Genomic DNA, 17,432 nt, shown 5'->3' with positions numbered 1-17,432 from the left:
TTAATAATATTGGATGCCCCCTTTAGTGCCCCAGAAACAGTAATGGCATCTCCACACAGTTATTATGCCCCATTTAGTAATAGTGCTTCTACTTTTTTCTGGTCCCCCCCCCCTTGATGGGCCCCATTCTGTAATAATCCCTTTTAGTGCCCCCCCCAGCAAATAAAAAAGTTATCCTCACCTTACCCCATACCCACGACAAACGGAACGGCACAGTCTCATTTTGCAGGCCTCCTTAGCCATGTTGGGCTTGTATCCTAGGAGACTATGAGATCTGAGCCTTGTGTAGGCCAGCATGATGCAATGACGTCATCGCGCTGGCCAGCGCAGAGATCCTGTTCCAGCATCTCACAGGCTGCAGGCCTAATGTAGCCTGTAGCTTATGGGAGTGAATGGTGGAGCAGGGAGCTGATAGCTCCCTGGTCCGCCATAGTATTTAACTGTATCTGCATCCTAAGGATGAAAATACATTTGAATGTGGCAGCCACTCGAGGTTTCGGGGCACGTAATGCCACTGTTGCTGACCTCTGTTGGTATACCTCTCCCCGCGACTTCCTGCAACCCTCTCATCTTTCTTTGGCAATTTGTGGATGCGAGGCCTAGGTGCCCATTACTCATCTTTGGGGACTTTAACAAGGTCCTGAATCGGGAATTGGATAGGGTATCAGGGAATAGGAGGGAAATGGGTCAGTCCAAATTGTCAGTTTTTTTTTTAAACAAAATGGGCTGGTTCGAGGTGTTTAGATATTTTAATCCAGGTGCAAATGCATACTCATGCTTCTCCAGTGCTGGAGGAAGTACATCATGGATAGGTCTTCTTATTTACAACGATCTGGGTCTGTCTTTTGATAAGGAGGTGAGATTCGGCCCAAGGGAGCTTTCGGACATGGTGAGCTCCTTGAAACAGGGAATAACTTTTTTTTAAATTCAAACCATTCTGACTAAGAGTAATGTACTACCATAAGGAGGTGGTAAGAGCAATAGAAGGATTTCTCTCTGCAAATAAATGATATCCTGATATTAGTGTTGTTTGGGACACACTTAAGCCGTTTTTGAGCGGTGTCTTTCTAAAACAAGTTTAGAAAGTTAGAAGATCTAAAGAGCGGCAACTCAAACAGAAAAATACACTAGTTATAGAAGCTGGGCACGATATGTTTTGATGCCAAATACGACAAATAAAGAAATTTTGCTTGAATCACAAGTTAGTTAAATTAAAATTTCTATATTTTGATATAGTGCAGAGGATAGTGCAGTCTACTAGAGTAAAGTTCCAAACTATAGGAGACACTAATCCCAAGCATTTAGCCAGAATTATTGATGCTCAATATTAGAGAAACTTCATGGGGGCCATTAAATCTTCTAAAGGGAGAATTGGTTAAAGATGGAAGAGATGTAAGTGCTTTGAGGTATTACTCGAAATTCTGATAAATTAGACAGTCGAAGGAATTTCTGCAACAAATCTGTCATGTGGGAATATACCCTTAAAGCTCTTTTCACACTGTGGTTAATGGTTTCCGGATGATGTATACACCGAGAAAAGCTCCCGCCGTATACATTGAATGGAGGTTATGACAGATGCCTGACAGTGGAATCCATCACCCAGTGGGTATAATAGTATCTGTTTAACCGATACGTCATGAAAAGCTATTGAAAATTTCATTACGTATACCTTAAATGGATGCCTGTGACTGTATGGCATCTGTCACCAATAGGCTAACATGTTAATAAATGTATTAGCTTAACGTCTATAATTTTTTCTAGATGCCTCTGGAAAGAATAGCGTAGTCTACAATGCTATTCTATCAAGAAAAAAAAACAGCATACCCGATGTATACAACCCGACGAAGGCTCTTTTGGCCTCCATCGGTATGAGGGAAGCCTATGCGCTGGAAGCTTTCCCGATACATACGTCCAACATGTTGCTAAAATGCAGTGTGAAAGAGGCCTAAAATGTATCGGCTAGGAGTCCAAGCTGGCTAGCTCGCAGATAGTCCCGCAGTAGGGATCCTCACTGATCAGCTGTAATCTGAAACCCAGAACCAAGTGTTTATTTCCCTTGCAGCGCCACCATAGTGAAAATATAGCATTACACGAATTACATATTGAAATCAATGGACTGTCCGTGTGACGGAAGGATGTGTCGGATTCTTCAGAGAGAATAACACCCTATGTAGCCAAATAATGGAGGTTCTGAATGAGTGGCCCCCTCTATTTACTCAGGGTGCCCTAATAGGGTATATGAAAATGGATTTTCTAAACCGGACACACCCTTTAAAACGTGTTTACATACAAGCAGAAATCCAGGCTAAATATCAAGGCATGTAATTTAGAAAAAAAATATGAAGGAAAAATAGACTTCTTTATAATCCCTGTAGTAACAATGTGATATTACTCCTGTAGGATCAGGGAAGGGCCATGCTCAGAGAAATTCTCTTAGCAATGACACCTTGCATGTTGCATCCTTCTATATTCTGTGGTTTGCAAATGGTCCTTATTTTTCCGTGTTTTCAGGGCCGTCATGTAGAAGTGACCAGGGCACATGACTTGGCTGCCTTCCTTGTAACCTGCGTAGACCTGCTGAAAAAAACAATACACATCGTTTATACCCAAATACATAAGAACGCTGTGATGCAAACATTGGTTCCTATTAACATAGTAAACTCAGGATAACATGGTTGTCCTACTAGTCAGCCAGCAGGTGTAATTACGTTTCCTTCCTCTGTGTACTTAGCAACTTATATAGTATAGGTAGATTAGGGTTTGCACAACAGAATACATTGCCCTCTCTCTAAAGAAATTATACAGGATAAAACATTGCCATATAATGAAAATGTATGCCCCCTTTTTCTCTGTTCATAATATATTCTTTGACTGCCTCTATATGTTCTTGTGTTGGCTCATTTGCATTTGTATTGTGCCACTGCCTGGATGGGTGCTAAGGTCAATTGGGACTCAAGAAAAGAAGGGAAAATTTATGCAAAAGTGTTGATTGCATTTGTATGTAATGAAATCATTCAATATTCATCGGAGTATAGAATCTAATCTTGCAGGAAAACTGAAGGACATAAGAGTCACTGGGAAACCGTAATGAGCTTCTGTAGTGATTAAAAAAAACACTTGAGTTTTTCGAAAATGGCAGTGGAAATAGTGTCTAATCAGCAGTGAATGTGGGAGGCAGAGATTGGAGTGACATTCTGCTGAGAAGACGGTGAAATGTATGCACGCTGTAAACTTTGACATGCCAGCCTCGATCTGTGTTGCAGAATCATAAACTAGGCAGACACTTTTCTAAAGTAATTTCATGTCTCCGTCCAGCAGTCTTAATCACAACTATTCTCAATTATGTTGCTTTTATAATGTTTCAACAGTATTGATGGCCCCGTGACAGGTTTGTCCTTTTTAAAGGCTCCCCTGACTCAGCGGTAGGATTCCAATTTTGAAAAACAGGTTCCTTACTTGGCATACGGGATGCCTGTGGTGTAGTGTGCCATTGAAAAATTATTTCTACTCTAATAATCAAATAAACCAATTGCCAAGTCAGGTTAACTACTGCTATATAAGTTTGTACCGTGTAAAACTACAGGTCCCAGAATGACCAAAACTATGATAAGGATATGCTGGGAGTTGATGTTTCACAAATAAGAATGGTACCACCCATCATCTCGCTACAGACCATACAATTGAATACAGTATTGATCAGATGCAATCACAGGCAGAATAAAAATTTACATTCAGTGACTCACAGGTGACATCATCTCTAAATGTAGATATTCTCCTTCCTTTTTCGTCTACATTCGTCCCAGACCGCCATGACGAATGTAGACGAAATAAATAACCTATACATAGTGTCCCCTGAAATAAATATTCTATACATAAAGCCCCATGAAAACAAGAGTGTCCCACACCCAAGTAAAAGATCCTCACCTGTCCTAAATACTGTTCTGTTATCTAGCCATGCAGGTATGGCCTCTCCTCTCCTGCGGAACGATGCAGATGGCACAATGAAGTAATCATGCCGCATGCATCACAGAAAAAGCGCCAAATGGCAAGGCATGGAGACGCTGACTCCTTTGCACCCGCCGGTCAGTGTTGGTTATTCAATTATAAGTACAATTGAACCCTAGGGGAATCGGGTTTTAATCTGGCTTCTCCCTGAACCAACTGTTGTTTTAACAACAAGTTTGGGTAGAACTGGGCAGAACTGGCCAGATTCCACCCCTATACTAAGTGACATCTTTTAGAAAGGTCTTTTAATATATCAGTTTGTGCTACAGCATATCTACCTCTAATGCATTTATACTTGGAATCGGCCCACATTACAGCAGATTATGAGTTCATATGTTCTAGATATTTAATATTTTTTCTGGACTTTTGAGATTTAGAGAAAAATGTCATTGAGACTTAGAAGATAGCGGTCGTAGGGAAAGTGGCATTAATTGGATGGGGGCCCCAAAGCAAACATAAAAATTAGGGTGTTTTCATGTTCTGCTTGACAACACTCCTGACCACCTTGGATTAAAGGTCCTGGTGCCCCCATTTTTATGACATGAGTTCTTCCACTTCTTTGTTTGCTAACATTGCAGTACTTTTCAAGACCACATACCTGTGTAGTTTCTCACCATCCATTAAAATGGGCCACACCAAACTGGAATTGGCTCCGTATATCCAGAGTCCCCATAGCAGCCACATGAGCTATCTCATATGGCACATATGCCCTGTAGAAGAAGTTTGTGAACATAGACCTGTCTGTAGAAGCTCTAATAATTAACCTGCACCTTCAGCTTTTAGCTCTGAAATTTCCATATGTCCAAATTATGTTAACTGCTCCATTTACAACACATCAGGAGATAATAGTGAAATAACACTGTAATGGTCAACCATGATAAGTACTAAAAAGTACACTTAAATAGCTAGCCATTATGTTTGTACCTTGTAAGAATCAAAATCCATAGCCTGAGTTGAGAACCATTACTTCTACATGCAAAAACATATTTTTCTGATCTTATATTGTATAGCCGATATTGCCAGCAAGCTGCTTTCTGGGAGCCTAAATAATGTAAGCATAGAAGAAAGTGCCGCAGACAAGAATCCAGAACTGTCTCACTGAATCCTGGACACTTGCTTGGTATGGGGTTAGGTAGTCAGCACCCGCATTAAAGGCTATGTACACCTTTGACAGGCATTTTTTTAATTTTTTTATAAAAACGTCAATCAGTGTGATTGATGCAACTTTATAATTAGTTTTCATTAAAAATGATTTTTACTTTTTTAGATGCAGCTGCTTTGTATCCTGTATACAGAGCAGCTGTATCGTTCACTAAATCCTGTACCTGTCAGGACCACGGGACTGACAAGTTCAGTGAAAGCGTGTCTCTGACACGCAGGATCCACCTCCATAACTTATTTGTGATAGATTACAGGTGGATCCTACATATCAGAGACAAGCATGATTCGCTGAACAATCGTCAGGTACGCGGGACTAACGGATTCAGGTCTTGGCGAACAATACAGCTGCTTTGAAAACCACGCATGCCACACGGAAGCACTTTCGTGCGAACTGCGTTTTTCACGCAAGACTTGTTAAGTCTATGTAAATGAGTTGAGCAAACTTGTCCAAACACGCACAAACCAGGAAGTTGCTTTTCACTTGTTGGGCACATGCTTGCTGTGGACACCGACAACTGCTGGAATGCCTCGCGCTTCTGATGTCGAGAAGCTGATCTGCCTGGTCCAGGAGAGGCCACAGTTGTGGGACACGCGGGCAGAGGCCTACCACGACCGCACGGGCAAGGAGGTCGCTTGGGATGAGGTAGCACAGACCCTCTTCAGCCATGAGTGGGCTAAAGGCAGCACACGAGACCGAAACAGCATTGGTAAGTACATTGTTTTATATATGCCCCGTAAAACACACATGCTGTAGTGTATCCTTGTGTTAACATGTTCCCAATGGCCAACGTAGCGGGTGTGTCACAGCATCATTGAGCTTGTGTATAATGTATCTTGGTGTGTAAGGGAATGGCCAAGTTTACAACAAGCGCAGATTTCGGTTATGCCACCTGGTGACAGTTCAATTTGGTTTTTTTGTTCCTTTCTGCAGTTGTCAAAACCCGGTGGAGGAGCTGCCGGGATCAATTCCGCCGTGAATATGGCGCCAGAGGGCGCAGTGGTGACGGGGCCAGTAAAAAGCGCAAATACATATACACCCAGCAGCTAATGTTCCTCAAGGACATTATGGAGATGCAGCCGTAAGTAATGACTGTACCTTGAAAAAATGTCTGTGTTCACATGTCATTCAACCACAACTGTTTGTTTGTCCCTTGTGGCAATGTTACGAAGAACTGTACATTTTTATTACAGATGCAGTGACAATCTTCTGGACACGGAAGAGGAGGCTGGCCATGAGGAGGCGCAGGCGCCACAAGAACAACATCCCGTGCTGCCCTTAACCCCAGAGGCGACTGCACCTGAACCAGCCCCACAGGCGTCCAGCCAACCCCAGGTGCCACGGGACGTTCCGCCTGAAACCACCGCAGCAGCCAGGCGCAGCCACATTGGTTCCGCAGGTGCCCAAGTGGACTCCAGGGTACTCGAGTACCTGCGTCGCTGCGCCGAGGAGGACGGCTGTGACACCTTTGGCTGCAGCATTGCCCCGCTTCTCCGGCGAGTACCCGACGACCGTATGGCGCGCCTCCAAGGCTCGATACTCAGCCTAATAGATGCGGCCACACCTCCTAACAACCAACGCCAGTGCTTCCAGGCAATTGAGCATTGGCGTGGATTGCCGGAGCCATCGGTGCCCTTCCCTGCACCTGCCCCTTCATAGCCTGCCACCCCCTTGGCACGCCAACACTTCCACCGGCCAATGCCGTCCCGCATGTCACCTGTTCCTGTGCCGATGCGGGACCGGCCAGTACCAGCCTACATCCGACCCGTGGAAAACTTTCCACACGGCCCACCTCTAGGCTACCACACGCAGCATCAGCACCACTATGCTGTTGAGGAACATCCTCTGCAGGCCCATGGACAGCATAGTGGTGCTGAAATGGGCAGCTACACCTCACCATCCCACCGTTATCAGCAGTTGTAGTGCTGGGGTCGCAGCATAGTTTTGGGGGCGAATTTAGGCCTAATTTGGCAAAATGTTTCCAGATTGTGCATCATGTTGGTGCGTTGTTTTGTTGGTTTTTTGACCTATGTTGTATGTAATGTTTTGTTGGCCCATTACACAATAAAGTGTGGTTTTGTGGAGCAACAAAAGTGTGTGTGTTTCCCTACATATATGTGATGTAACATTCTTTCCCAAACATGTCCTTAGGTAACGTTGCAACATGCTGCCCAGGGCCCAAGGTAGTTGCATGCCATAATTGAGGTATTAGTGTATCTTTTGCGGTTTTGCTCGAATCAAAAACGACTTCTCTGAGGCCTTGCAGTGCTATGATAATGGACGCACTAAGGACATTTGTGATTGTATTTGCGAACATTGGATTTGCCAATGTGATTCACATACAATTAGTTGTTTGGCAGCAAAACAATATGGCAAAACAACAAAAGATATAAGCTCGCAACCCACGTCAAGGGTTCTCATGTCTTGCGAGTCCCTAATACTAAAATATTTGTAGAGGAATAATCGAGGCACTCACCGAAGCTGGCAAAACAATTTCTTTATTACAAAAAGATCTCGGTCAGGATGTGGAATTGCGGCAATTCCACATCCTGACCGAGATCTTTTTGTAATAAAGAAATTGTTTTGCCAGCTTCGGTGAGTGCCTCGATTATTCCTCTACAAATATATTCAGCCGATTGTGCTACACTTTCGATGAGCAACTCCGTGGCAATTTACCTGCAATATCCAAATAGAAAGCAAGCCATACCTTTATACTCCCATTCCGACTGTGCGGTTTTGGCAGTGCCAGCCTCCTTCCTTCTTCCCATTTACCTAATACTAAAATCCCCCCAAAAATTACTAACATTGCCCTCACGAATGATAAATTGTGGCAATAATCTCCATTAAGCCACCATTCACAGAGAATCGTCCTGCCATGGCAGTGATCCATCGGGGTTGTCAAAATATTCGGAAAAAATGTCGCGCACTCAGATACCAGATGTTTGTGCCCTTCCTAGTGGAATTTGGCCCAGAATGGTTGATGTGGTAGCATTTCTTCGAATATATTCTGCATCAAAAACAGCGTCATGTATGCGACTGAAGTTATGAAGAATGACAGACGCTTGTATGACACGGGTCACATTCTGCGCCGTCAGTTGCATTGTTGTGAGAAACACCCGCCATTTGTTTGTCATAATGCCAAATGCACATTCCACACATCTTCGAGCTCGGCTTAGCCGGTAATTGAAGATGCGCCTACGGTCATCCAAGCCCCTTCTTGCAAATGGACGCATTACTTGGCTTGTGAGGCCAAAACCCTCATCTGCAACGATGACATATGGGACTGGTGGTCCTCGCGAGCCAGGGAGGATGCTCGGTACCAGCACAGAAAGTTGATTGCTCATAAGACGATGGCCCATTCTGGATGAGCGAAATATGCGTGCATCAGCAGAGCTTCCATACGACCCAATGTGTACTATTGTGATTCACTGAGTATATAAATGTCATGTAGTTCTCCCTAGTACAATACTGAAATTCACTGGTTTATGTCTTTAGGGATATATATATTTTTAAAGTGCCAGTATCATTGCAATATTTCCAAATTGCGATCTGCCTGTGTCAGATGCACAGCACAGATTGCAAAAAATATATATCAACTATCAGGTTCAACTGTTGATGCGCTTTCTTTGCCACTATGGTTTCAGTGATTTATTGGAAAAATTCGGGTGGATACCCATAAGCTCACAGTTTGTGTCAGCCGAACATAACGTTGCTTTATTATACTTGGTTTTATTTTTATTTTTGTTTGTTATATTTTGTATATATATTTTGTTTTTGTTATTTTATGTTTTTTATTCCAAGTTGTGCAAAGTTTGTCCGAATATGAGCTTAAATACCCCCAGGGATATCTCCCCGTTGGTATAAATATTCAGCCTGATAGATGCTGTTGGAGTGTGTCCTCCGTCTGTTGCATCTATATTATTGTATTGAGACTGGATAGCTGCACTTTGTATGGATATCAGCCTGTGTTGGCTGATGCAGCTATCAGCTGCTAAGTCCTTACAGGGGCTGCTGCTGTTGTGCTGAGTCTGGATAGCTGCACTATCTAGGGATGTGAGTCAGTGTTTATCAGCTACAGAGCCCTTATAAGGGCTGCTTTCTCGTTCCTGTCACTGAACTCACTCTCGTGCTGAGACTCGGTAGCTGCACTGTCTGAGGCTGTAAGCCAGTGTATATCAGCTGGTGCAGCTGCTAGCTTCTAAGTCCCCCTAGGGGCTGCTTCCTCGTTCCAGTCTGTCACTGGACTCACTCTCGTGCTGAGACTCGGTAGCTGCACTGTCTAAAGCTGTTAGACAATGTTTTTCAGCTAGTGCAGCTGTCAGCTTCTAAGCCCTTATAAGGGCTACTTCCTCCTTCCAATCTGTCACTGAGTTTGCCCTACGCGTTTCCTTGCTATTACTGATGTCTGCCGCAATTCTTCAGGGGCCTGCAGTAGGTAAGTATTATATTGTTTGTTGGATAATTAGCATACAATGGCATAAGGAGACATTCAGTGATGTCTGACGTCGCTTGTGTTTGCTAGCCGCATTTGGCGGCAGGACGCTGCACAATTTAAAGTGTAGAGTCCACCCCCATAGTAATGTGCCAGCCTATCAAGAGACATGGCACTCCCAGCAAACTCACTCCCCCTATCTAGGGGCTCGTCCGTCTGGGACCAATCACAGCGGTCAGGAGACCCCTGCCCCAGTGTGACGTGGATGGGGTTGATTGGCCTGACGGATGCACTAGAAACTAGTGTACAGGTCTCCCCCATACTCCCCGACGTCAGAGCCATGGGAGGGGCCTGGAGTGGTTTGTTCTGCATGCCTGTTTACAGAGTGCCATGTTATCTCCTTAGGCTTTGCTGCACTTGCTAACTGGGGTGCAAATTAGAAATCTGTGAGTTTTATTACACATGTATATTGTGTGAGCAGGTTTATTATTATTACAGAACAGCAAACTGGCTTCACTGGACGTTCTTGTTACTTTCTGTTGATGGACAAAAGGATCAATAAGTGTCACCTCCCTTTATTTTGGGACATACACCCCAGTTCAGTCACATTGAAATGCCTAATGTACATGTTTGGACATATTATGTGGCGAGTACAGTCCTTCTTAGGAGATTGATTCTGCATGTGAAGTGAGTCTGTATCTCCACTTTATGATACCACAATGCTGTACTCTATATAGACATGTACTTGGCTAAGAATTAGTGTTTTATTTTATTTTTGTATGTTGAGCTGTTCTAGTTACTGGATATTTATAGCCAGGCAGATTAATGGGTTTCGCCTCTCTTTTCTTTGGGGCGTGCATCCCAGTATAGTCACGTAATTCTATCTAGTGTAAATGCTCGGACGTTCTTGTGTGCCGATTACAGTAATTAGACTATCAGTCCTTTCGTACTGTATTTGCTGTTAGTCTAGATCTCCACCTTATGAGTCCACAATACTGACTTTGTATCTTATATAAAGCTGGTGAATGACATATAGTCGTTTATGCCCTGAGGACTCAAGGTCTGCAGCCTATATATCCAACGGCATTCTTTTTGGAGAAGAAGTCTGTCCAAATTTCCTCCACGACTAGATGGTCTGATGACCTCTATTATTTGAAAAGAGATCCCCGCCTCCCTGTTGTCATGTGCTTCTCTCATATGTCTCGCCAAACATGTGTCCTCTTTCCGTCTCATATTTCCTATGTGGTCCAGGACTCTTCTTCTGAACTCTCTGATGGTTTTTCCCACATAGTTGAGTGGACAAGAGCATGTGGCCATATACACTACTCCTTTGGTCTTGCAGTTTCCAAATTCTCTATTGGAAAACACTTGCCCAGTGGATGTACTACAGAAGTTTTTGCTTATTGTTACGTGCTGGCAAGCCCTGCATGATCCACACCGGAAGGTTCCTACTGGTCGGTCAGGTAGCCAGTCCTTTCGAGGGAATTCCTCGGTGAAGTGGCTATGCACGAGGCGGTCTTGGAGGTTTCTTCCTCTTCGGAATGTAATTAGTGGATAAGGTGCCACTGCTTTACTGAGGTCACCATCCGCTCTCAAGATTTCCCAGTATTTCCTGAAAATGCCCCTGATTTCCTCATGTCTGACATCGTAAGTGCCCACCATCCTGACTTTATTCTCATTCTTTTCTACCTTGGTGATAGCCTGTGGGATCAATAGGTTTGTTCTGTTATTCGACAGCGCATGTTGGTAAGCCTGTCTCAAGGTTTTCTCCGGGTATCCTCTTGTTTGGAATCTTTTCCTGAGCTGTTTGGATTTGCTCATGAAGTCACCAAGATCGGAGCAGTTTCTCCTTAACCTCAGATATTGCCCCTTAGGGATCCCTTGTTTTAGGGGGATGGGATGATGGCTATCCCATGCTAGAAGGCTGTTGGTGGCTGTACTTTTGCGATAGAGTGTGGTGGTTATTTGACCTGATTCGCTTTTAAAGATGGTAATGTCAAGGAAATTGATCGATGCCTCATGTATCTCAGACGTGAGGAATAACCCTAAACCATTGATATTAAGAGTGTTAACCAGTTTATTGAAATTTTCAACTGTGTCATTCCAGATGATGAATATATCATCTATGAATCTCGCCCATAATAAAATGGGCGAGGTGGCTGAAGCAAGATTTTCAGCAAACACAACCTGGTCCTCCCACCAACCCAAATATAGGTTGGCATAACTAGGGGCACAAGGGCTGCCCATAGCCGTCCCTCTCAATTGATGAAACATTTTGCCTCCAAACAAGAATATATTTTTTGTCAAGATGAAATCGAGCATGTGGAGAATAAGCTCGTTATGGGCCTTGAATTGGTTGCCCCGAGTTTCAAGAAAGCATCGTACAGCCTCACATCCCTGGGCATGAGGGATGGAGCTGTACAGTGCTTCTACATCTAAACTTGCCAACATGGCTCCTGGGGGAATCTCCAAGCCCTCTAGTCTCTTAAGGATGTCTGTAGTGTCTCTCAGATATGATGGTAGGGCATAGACGAAGTCCCGTAGTACATTGTCTACGTACGTACTGACATTCTGTAAAAGGCTATTTATACCGGATACTATTGGTCGGCCTTTGAGGGGGTTCATACCTTTGTGTATCTTCGGTACACTATAAAAGGTCAGAATCTGTGGGTGGTTGGGGCTCATAAAGTCGAATTCCTCTTTGCTGATCAGTTTGTCTCTCCAGGCCTTTTGCAGCATGTTGAGGAGTTCCCCACTATGATTGTCTATTGGGTTATTAGCTAAAGTGCAGTAATTACTTTGTACAGATAGTATGCGTTGGCACATATCTTTGTATACCTGCACCTCCATCACTACAAGATTTCCCCCTTTGTCTGCAGGTTTGATTATTATTGTTTTGTCCCCCTCAAGGTTACGTAGTGCAGTGATCTCTTCTGCTGTCAGGTTGCTACGGTGTTGTTGTAGTTCCCTGTTCGTGCCCAATTGTTCTATTTCTCTAGTCACCAGGTTCACAAACATATCAATATTATTTGTTTCATTCATTGGTGCTGCTTTAGTGCTTCTGTTTTTAAGATTGGTAAAGGGTCCCTGTCCTTCCGGTCTTTCATTTTCTTGAACTAGACCCATGAGGTTTAAGAAATCGGGATAATCACTTTCTTCGATATCTAATTCCCTACATTTCTGTTGGTCATGCTGTTTAAAAAATTCGATCCATTTCAGTTTGCGGGCAAAGAGATTCAGATCTTTTACCCATTCAAAGGTGTCAAAACGGGTAGTAGGTACATAGGATAGTCCTTTTTTTAAAAGATTGATGTCCTGGACTGATAAGATTTTTTTTGAGATATTAATGATTTGCATTGTGTCAGTCTTACCCTCATATAGCTCTGGGTTAGTGTGCTGTGGGTTATCATCTCTTGCACCTTCTAATCCCTCTCTTGTTGTATGGGTCTTGTTCGTAGTGTGTAGTTGGTGGCTGGGTAGTCGGCCCCTAAAAAATCCCTATTACCTTGATGAGCCCTCCTGGAGCGTCTGCCTCTTCCTCTCTGTACTGTCCCAAAACCCGGACCCTTTCTGGAATGACTATAGCTAGTGCCCGTACTTTGCTTGTTCACACCCTCTGTGTCAGACTGGTCAAAATCCGAAGAGGATCTCTCTGAGTGAGTATCTATTCCTGGAGTATTGCCCTCGAAACTATATGCTCGATGTTCTTTGAAGGCCTGTAGGTCTCGCGTGAACTGCAAGTGTTTCCTCTCCTTTATGGCTGTTTGAAGCTTTTCAATCGTCTGCTGCAATTGTGCCTCTTGTTGCTCAAAAGTGCCATCATTTTTATATGTTTTTATTTTGTCAATCTGCTCTTTCAGGGCTACTGATGTCTTTTCCAGGTTTTTATTTTCCTGTTCTAATAATATGCGCATGAATCGTACTGAACTAGCTGTAGCCTCCATGATCCATCTTTCTATAAGTTCTGGTGTCCTAACTCTTCTGGCTGGAATGATATTAATCCTTAACCCTTTCGGGACTATGTTCTGCTGTATATAGTTTTCTAGGCTTTTGACCTCCCACCATGACTTAATGTTCTCTTTATAGGTGCTTGCCAATGTATTGAATGCTGATTTCAAGGTTGGTGTGTTGGTGGTGGTTAAGTTTAGTTTGTCCGAGAAAACCTCTTTTGCGTCAGTAAGCCACTGCTGTGTATTGATATCCTTAGATAGGAAACCTGCCATAATTTTCCAATGCACACTTATTATGAGATTAACTATGATTCACTGAGTATATAAATGTCATGTAGTTCTCCCTAGTACAATACTGAAATTCACTGGTTTATGTCTTTAGGGATATATATATTTTTAAAGTGCCAGTATCATTGCAATATTTCCAAATTGCGATCTGCCTGTGTCAGATGCACAGCACAGATTGCAAAAAATATATATCAACTATCAGGTTCAACTGTTGATGCGCTTTCTTTGCCACTATGGTTTCAGTGATTTATTGGAAAAATTCGGGTGGATACCCATAAGCTCACAGTTTGTGTCAGCCGAACATAACGTTGCTTTATTATACTTGGTTTTATTTTTATTTTTGTTTGTTATATTTTGTATATATATTTTGTTTTTGTTATTTTATGTTTTTTATTCCAAGTTGTGCAAAGTTTGTCCGAATATGAGCTTAAATACCCCCAGGGATATCTCCCCGTTGGTATAAATATTCAGCCTGATAGATGCTGTTGGAGTGTGTCCTCCGTCTGTTGCATCTATATTATTGTATTGAGACTGGATAGCTGCACTTTGTATGGATATCAGCCTGTGTTGGCTGATGCAGCTATCAGCTGCTAAGTCCTTACAGGGGCTGCTGCTGTTGTGCTGAGTCTGGATAGCTGCACTATCTAGGGATGTGAGTCAGTGTTTATCAGCTACAGAGCCCTTATAAGGGCTGCTTTCTCGTTCCTGTCACTGAACTCACTCTCGTGCTGAGACTCGGTAGCTGCACTGTCTGAGGCTGTAAGCCAGTGTATATCAGCTGGTGCAGCTGCTAGCTTCTAAGCCAACAAGACGATGGAAAAATACTGTTTGTAATTATAGTATCTTGAGCCAGAGTGGGGGGGCTTCTTCACACGAATGTGCTTTCCGTCTAGGGCACCAATACAATGAGGAAATTGGGTGGCGGACATAAAATCTTTGGAAATACTAAGCCAGTGCTCCTCCGTGGGCTGAGGCATCACTGTGGGCTTTAATCTCTGCCACAGCACGACACAGGTGCCTGTCACAATGGCAGAAATTATGCTCACTCCCAGAAGGAATTCAAAATGTAAGGAATGGTAGCTATTTCCGGTTGCAAGAAATCTAAATGGGTGAGAAAAAACCCCACAAACAAAGATACACTTTAGGTAGGACATGACACCCACACACCATCCTGTAAGCACTAATTGTATAAGACACACATACCTCAAGGTCACAAGGAGTCGCTCCTCGGGGGAAATGCAGCGCCGCATGTTTGTGTCCTGGTAGGTGATTCCTGTACGAATCTGGGCCAGCAGAATATCAAACGTGGCTAAAGACAAGCTGCAAAACGACCTAAATTTTTCGGGGTGACGGCGGAGGTCATCATAGAGAGTATGAAAGTGGCCTTTGGAGGTGCGCTGTGCCACAAGAGGATGAACCCAAATCCTCCCTCTTCTCAGCGTTCCCTCCTGAAGCATGGAACGGCGCTCGCCAAATCGCCGAAAAACCATCCGCCATAGCAGCACACGGCCCAGCGGAGTCAACGGCATAATTTGCCTTAGAAGCCAACAAGCCAAGAAACACAGTAAACGACCCAAAGTATTTTGCAACGTGCAAAAAGAATGAGAACATGTGCTCACATCAAGCAGGTGTTTGAGAAGGGTGCCTTTTTGTAGGCTGGCCTCTCCATTACTCCACCCTCCGTTTTTTTAACGCGCGTGAAAAATGCAGAAACGCAGACAAAACGCAAGCCACACGCAACTACAATGCCCGCAAAACGTTGCGTTTTTTACGCGTGCAAAAACCACACGCTCGTGTGAATCCAGCCTAACTCCCCTAGAAGTGAATGGTAGTTATGGAAACAGTGTAGCTCACATACTACGCTGCTTCCGTAACTGCCATTCAATACTATGGGAGTTACAAAACCAGCATAGATCAGCGAGCTACGCTGTTTTCGGAACTCCCGACCATATAGTCAGGAAGTGGCCAGGGGGGCAGTGGGAGCATAAAAAGTTAGAACAGGGTTTAGGGGGCCACGTTCTAGAGATAGGTCCGTGTCCCAGTAGTGGGACCTGCATCTATCTGACATTTATGACATGTCCTTTCAATATGTCATAAATGTCTCTGATGGGAAAACCCCTTTAAGGTGTGTCTTACTCAACTACTGGTTGGATATATTTGTGTATAAGAAGAATATTTACAGAAATATGAAGGATATAGGTAGAGTTTACAGTATAAGTGTTTTCTCTTCCTTAAAACAGGTAAATTAATAGCCTACATATTAAAGGAACACTTCGGGCAAAACTTATACACTGTGTTATGTAGAGAGCAGGGTCTGATCGGTGGAGCATGACTTAAGGATTCTCTCTTTGGGGTTCTTTGAATCCAAGTGTCATGCGCCATAGCAATAAATGTCTAAAGCTGTAATGACAGGGGGTAGGGAAACAGACAGTGAGCCCTAATCTACCCTGCCTACTTGCAACGACCCGCCCTAGGCGACGGGGTACAACTGGGCGACGGTCCCTACGCTCAGTAGGTGCACGACAGACAAACAGACAAGGGGACACAAGCAAATGGAAATGGGGCTGTTTGGTACCCAGGATGCCTGGATGACCAGATAGTGCGGAGTCATGATTTTCCCTAAGTACCCTTAGCCGGAATTGCAGGGGAACAAACAGCTTGTTCTCAGGAAGGTTCCCGGGAGCTGAACCTTGATCAGCCGCAATTTCAGAGACTAAATCAGAATCAATAGAAGAAACGACTATACCAGGAGGCAAAATACAAGCAGGATCTTCCTCCGAAGGAGGGCTGGCCATGAAGCTACGCGACAGTGCATCGGAATTAATAGTTGAATCTGGTAAAAAATAGCGCCCATCGAGCTTGTCTCGGGTTTAGCCTCCGGGCAGATTCTAGGAAAACCAGATTCTTGTGGTCGGTAAGGACTGTTACCTGGTGCCTAGCCCCCTCCAGGAAGTGACGCCACTCTTCAAATGCCCATTTAATGGCTAAGAGTTCGCGGTTGCCAATATCATAGTTACTCTCAGTGGGCGAAAACTTCCTGGAGAAGTAGGCACAGGGACGGAGATGGGTGAGGGACCTGGTACCCTGGGACAAGACAGCCCCCACTCCCACCTCGGATGCGTCAACCTCCACGATAAATGGCTCCATTTGGTTGGGCTGGACCAGCACCGGGGCCAAGATAAAGCACTTCTTAAGGACCTCAAAAGCCTGGACAGCCTCAGGAGGCCAGTGGAGGAGATCAGCACCTTTGCGAGTGAGGTCCGTAAGAGGCTTAGCGATCACCGAGAAGTTAGCAATAAATCTCCTGTAATAATTAGCAAACCCCAAGAAACACTGTAACGCCTTCAGGGAGGCAGGTTGGACCCATTCCGCCACAGCCTGGACCTTGGCGGGGTCCATGCGGAATTCATGAGGAGTGAGGATTTGACCCAAAAATGGTATCTCTTGCACCCCAAACACACATTTTTCGGTCTTAGCAAACAGTTTGTTTTCCCGAAGAACCTGGAGCACCTTCCTGACATGCTCAATGTGGGAGGACAAGTCCTTGGAAAACACAAGTATGTCATCAAGGTACACTACAAGAAATACCCCCAGGTAA

The sequence above is a fragment of the Rhinoderma darwinii genome, chromosome 8 (genome assembly GCF_050947455.1).
Source record: "Rhinoderma darwinii isolate aRhiDar2 chromosome 8, aRhiDar2.hap1, whole genome shotgun sequence".
Lineage (NCBI taxonomy): Eukaryota > Metazoa > Chordata > Amphibia > Anura > Rhinodermatidae > Rhinoderma > Rhinoderma darwinii.
This window is presented reverse-complemented; position numbering follows the sequence as displayed.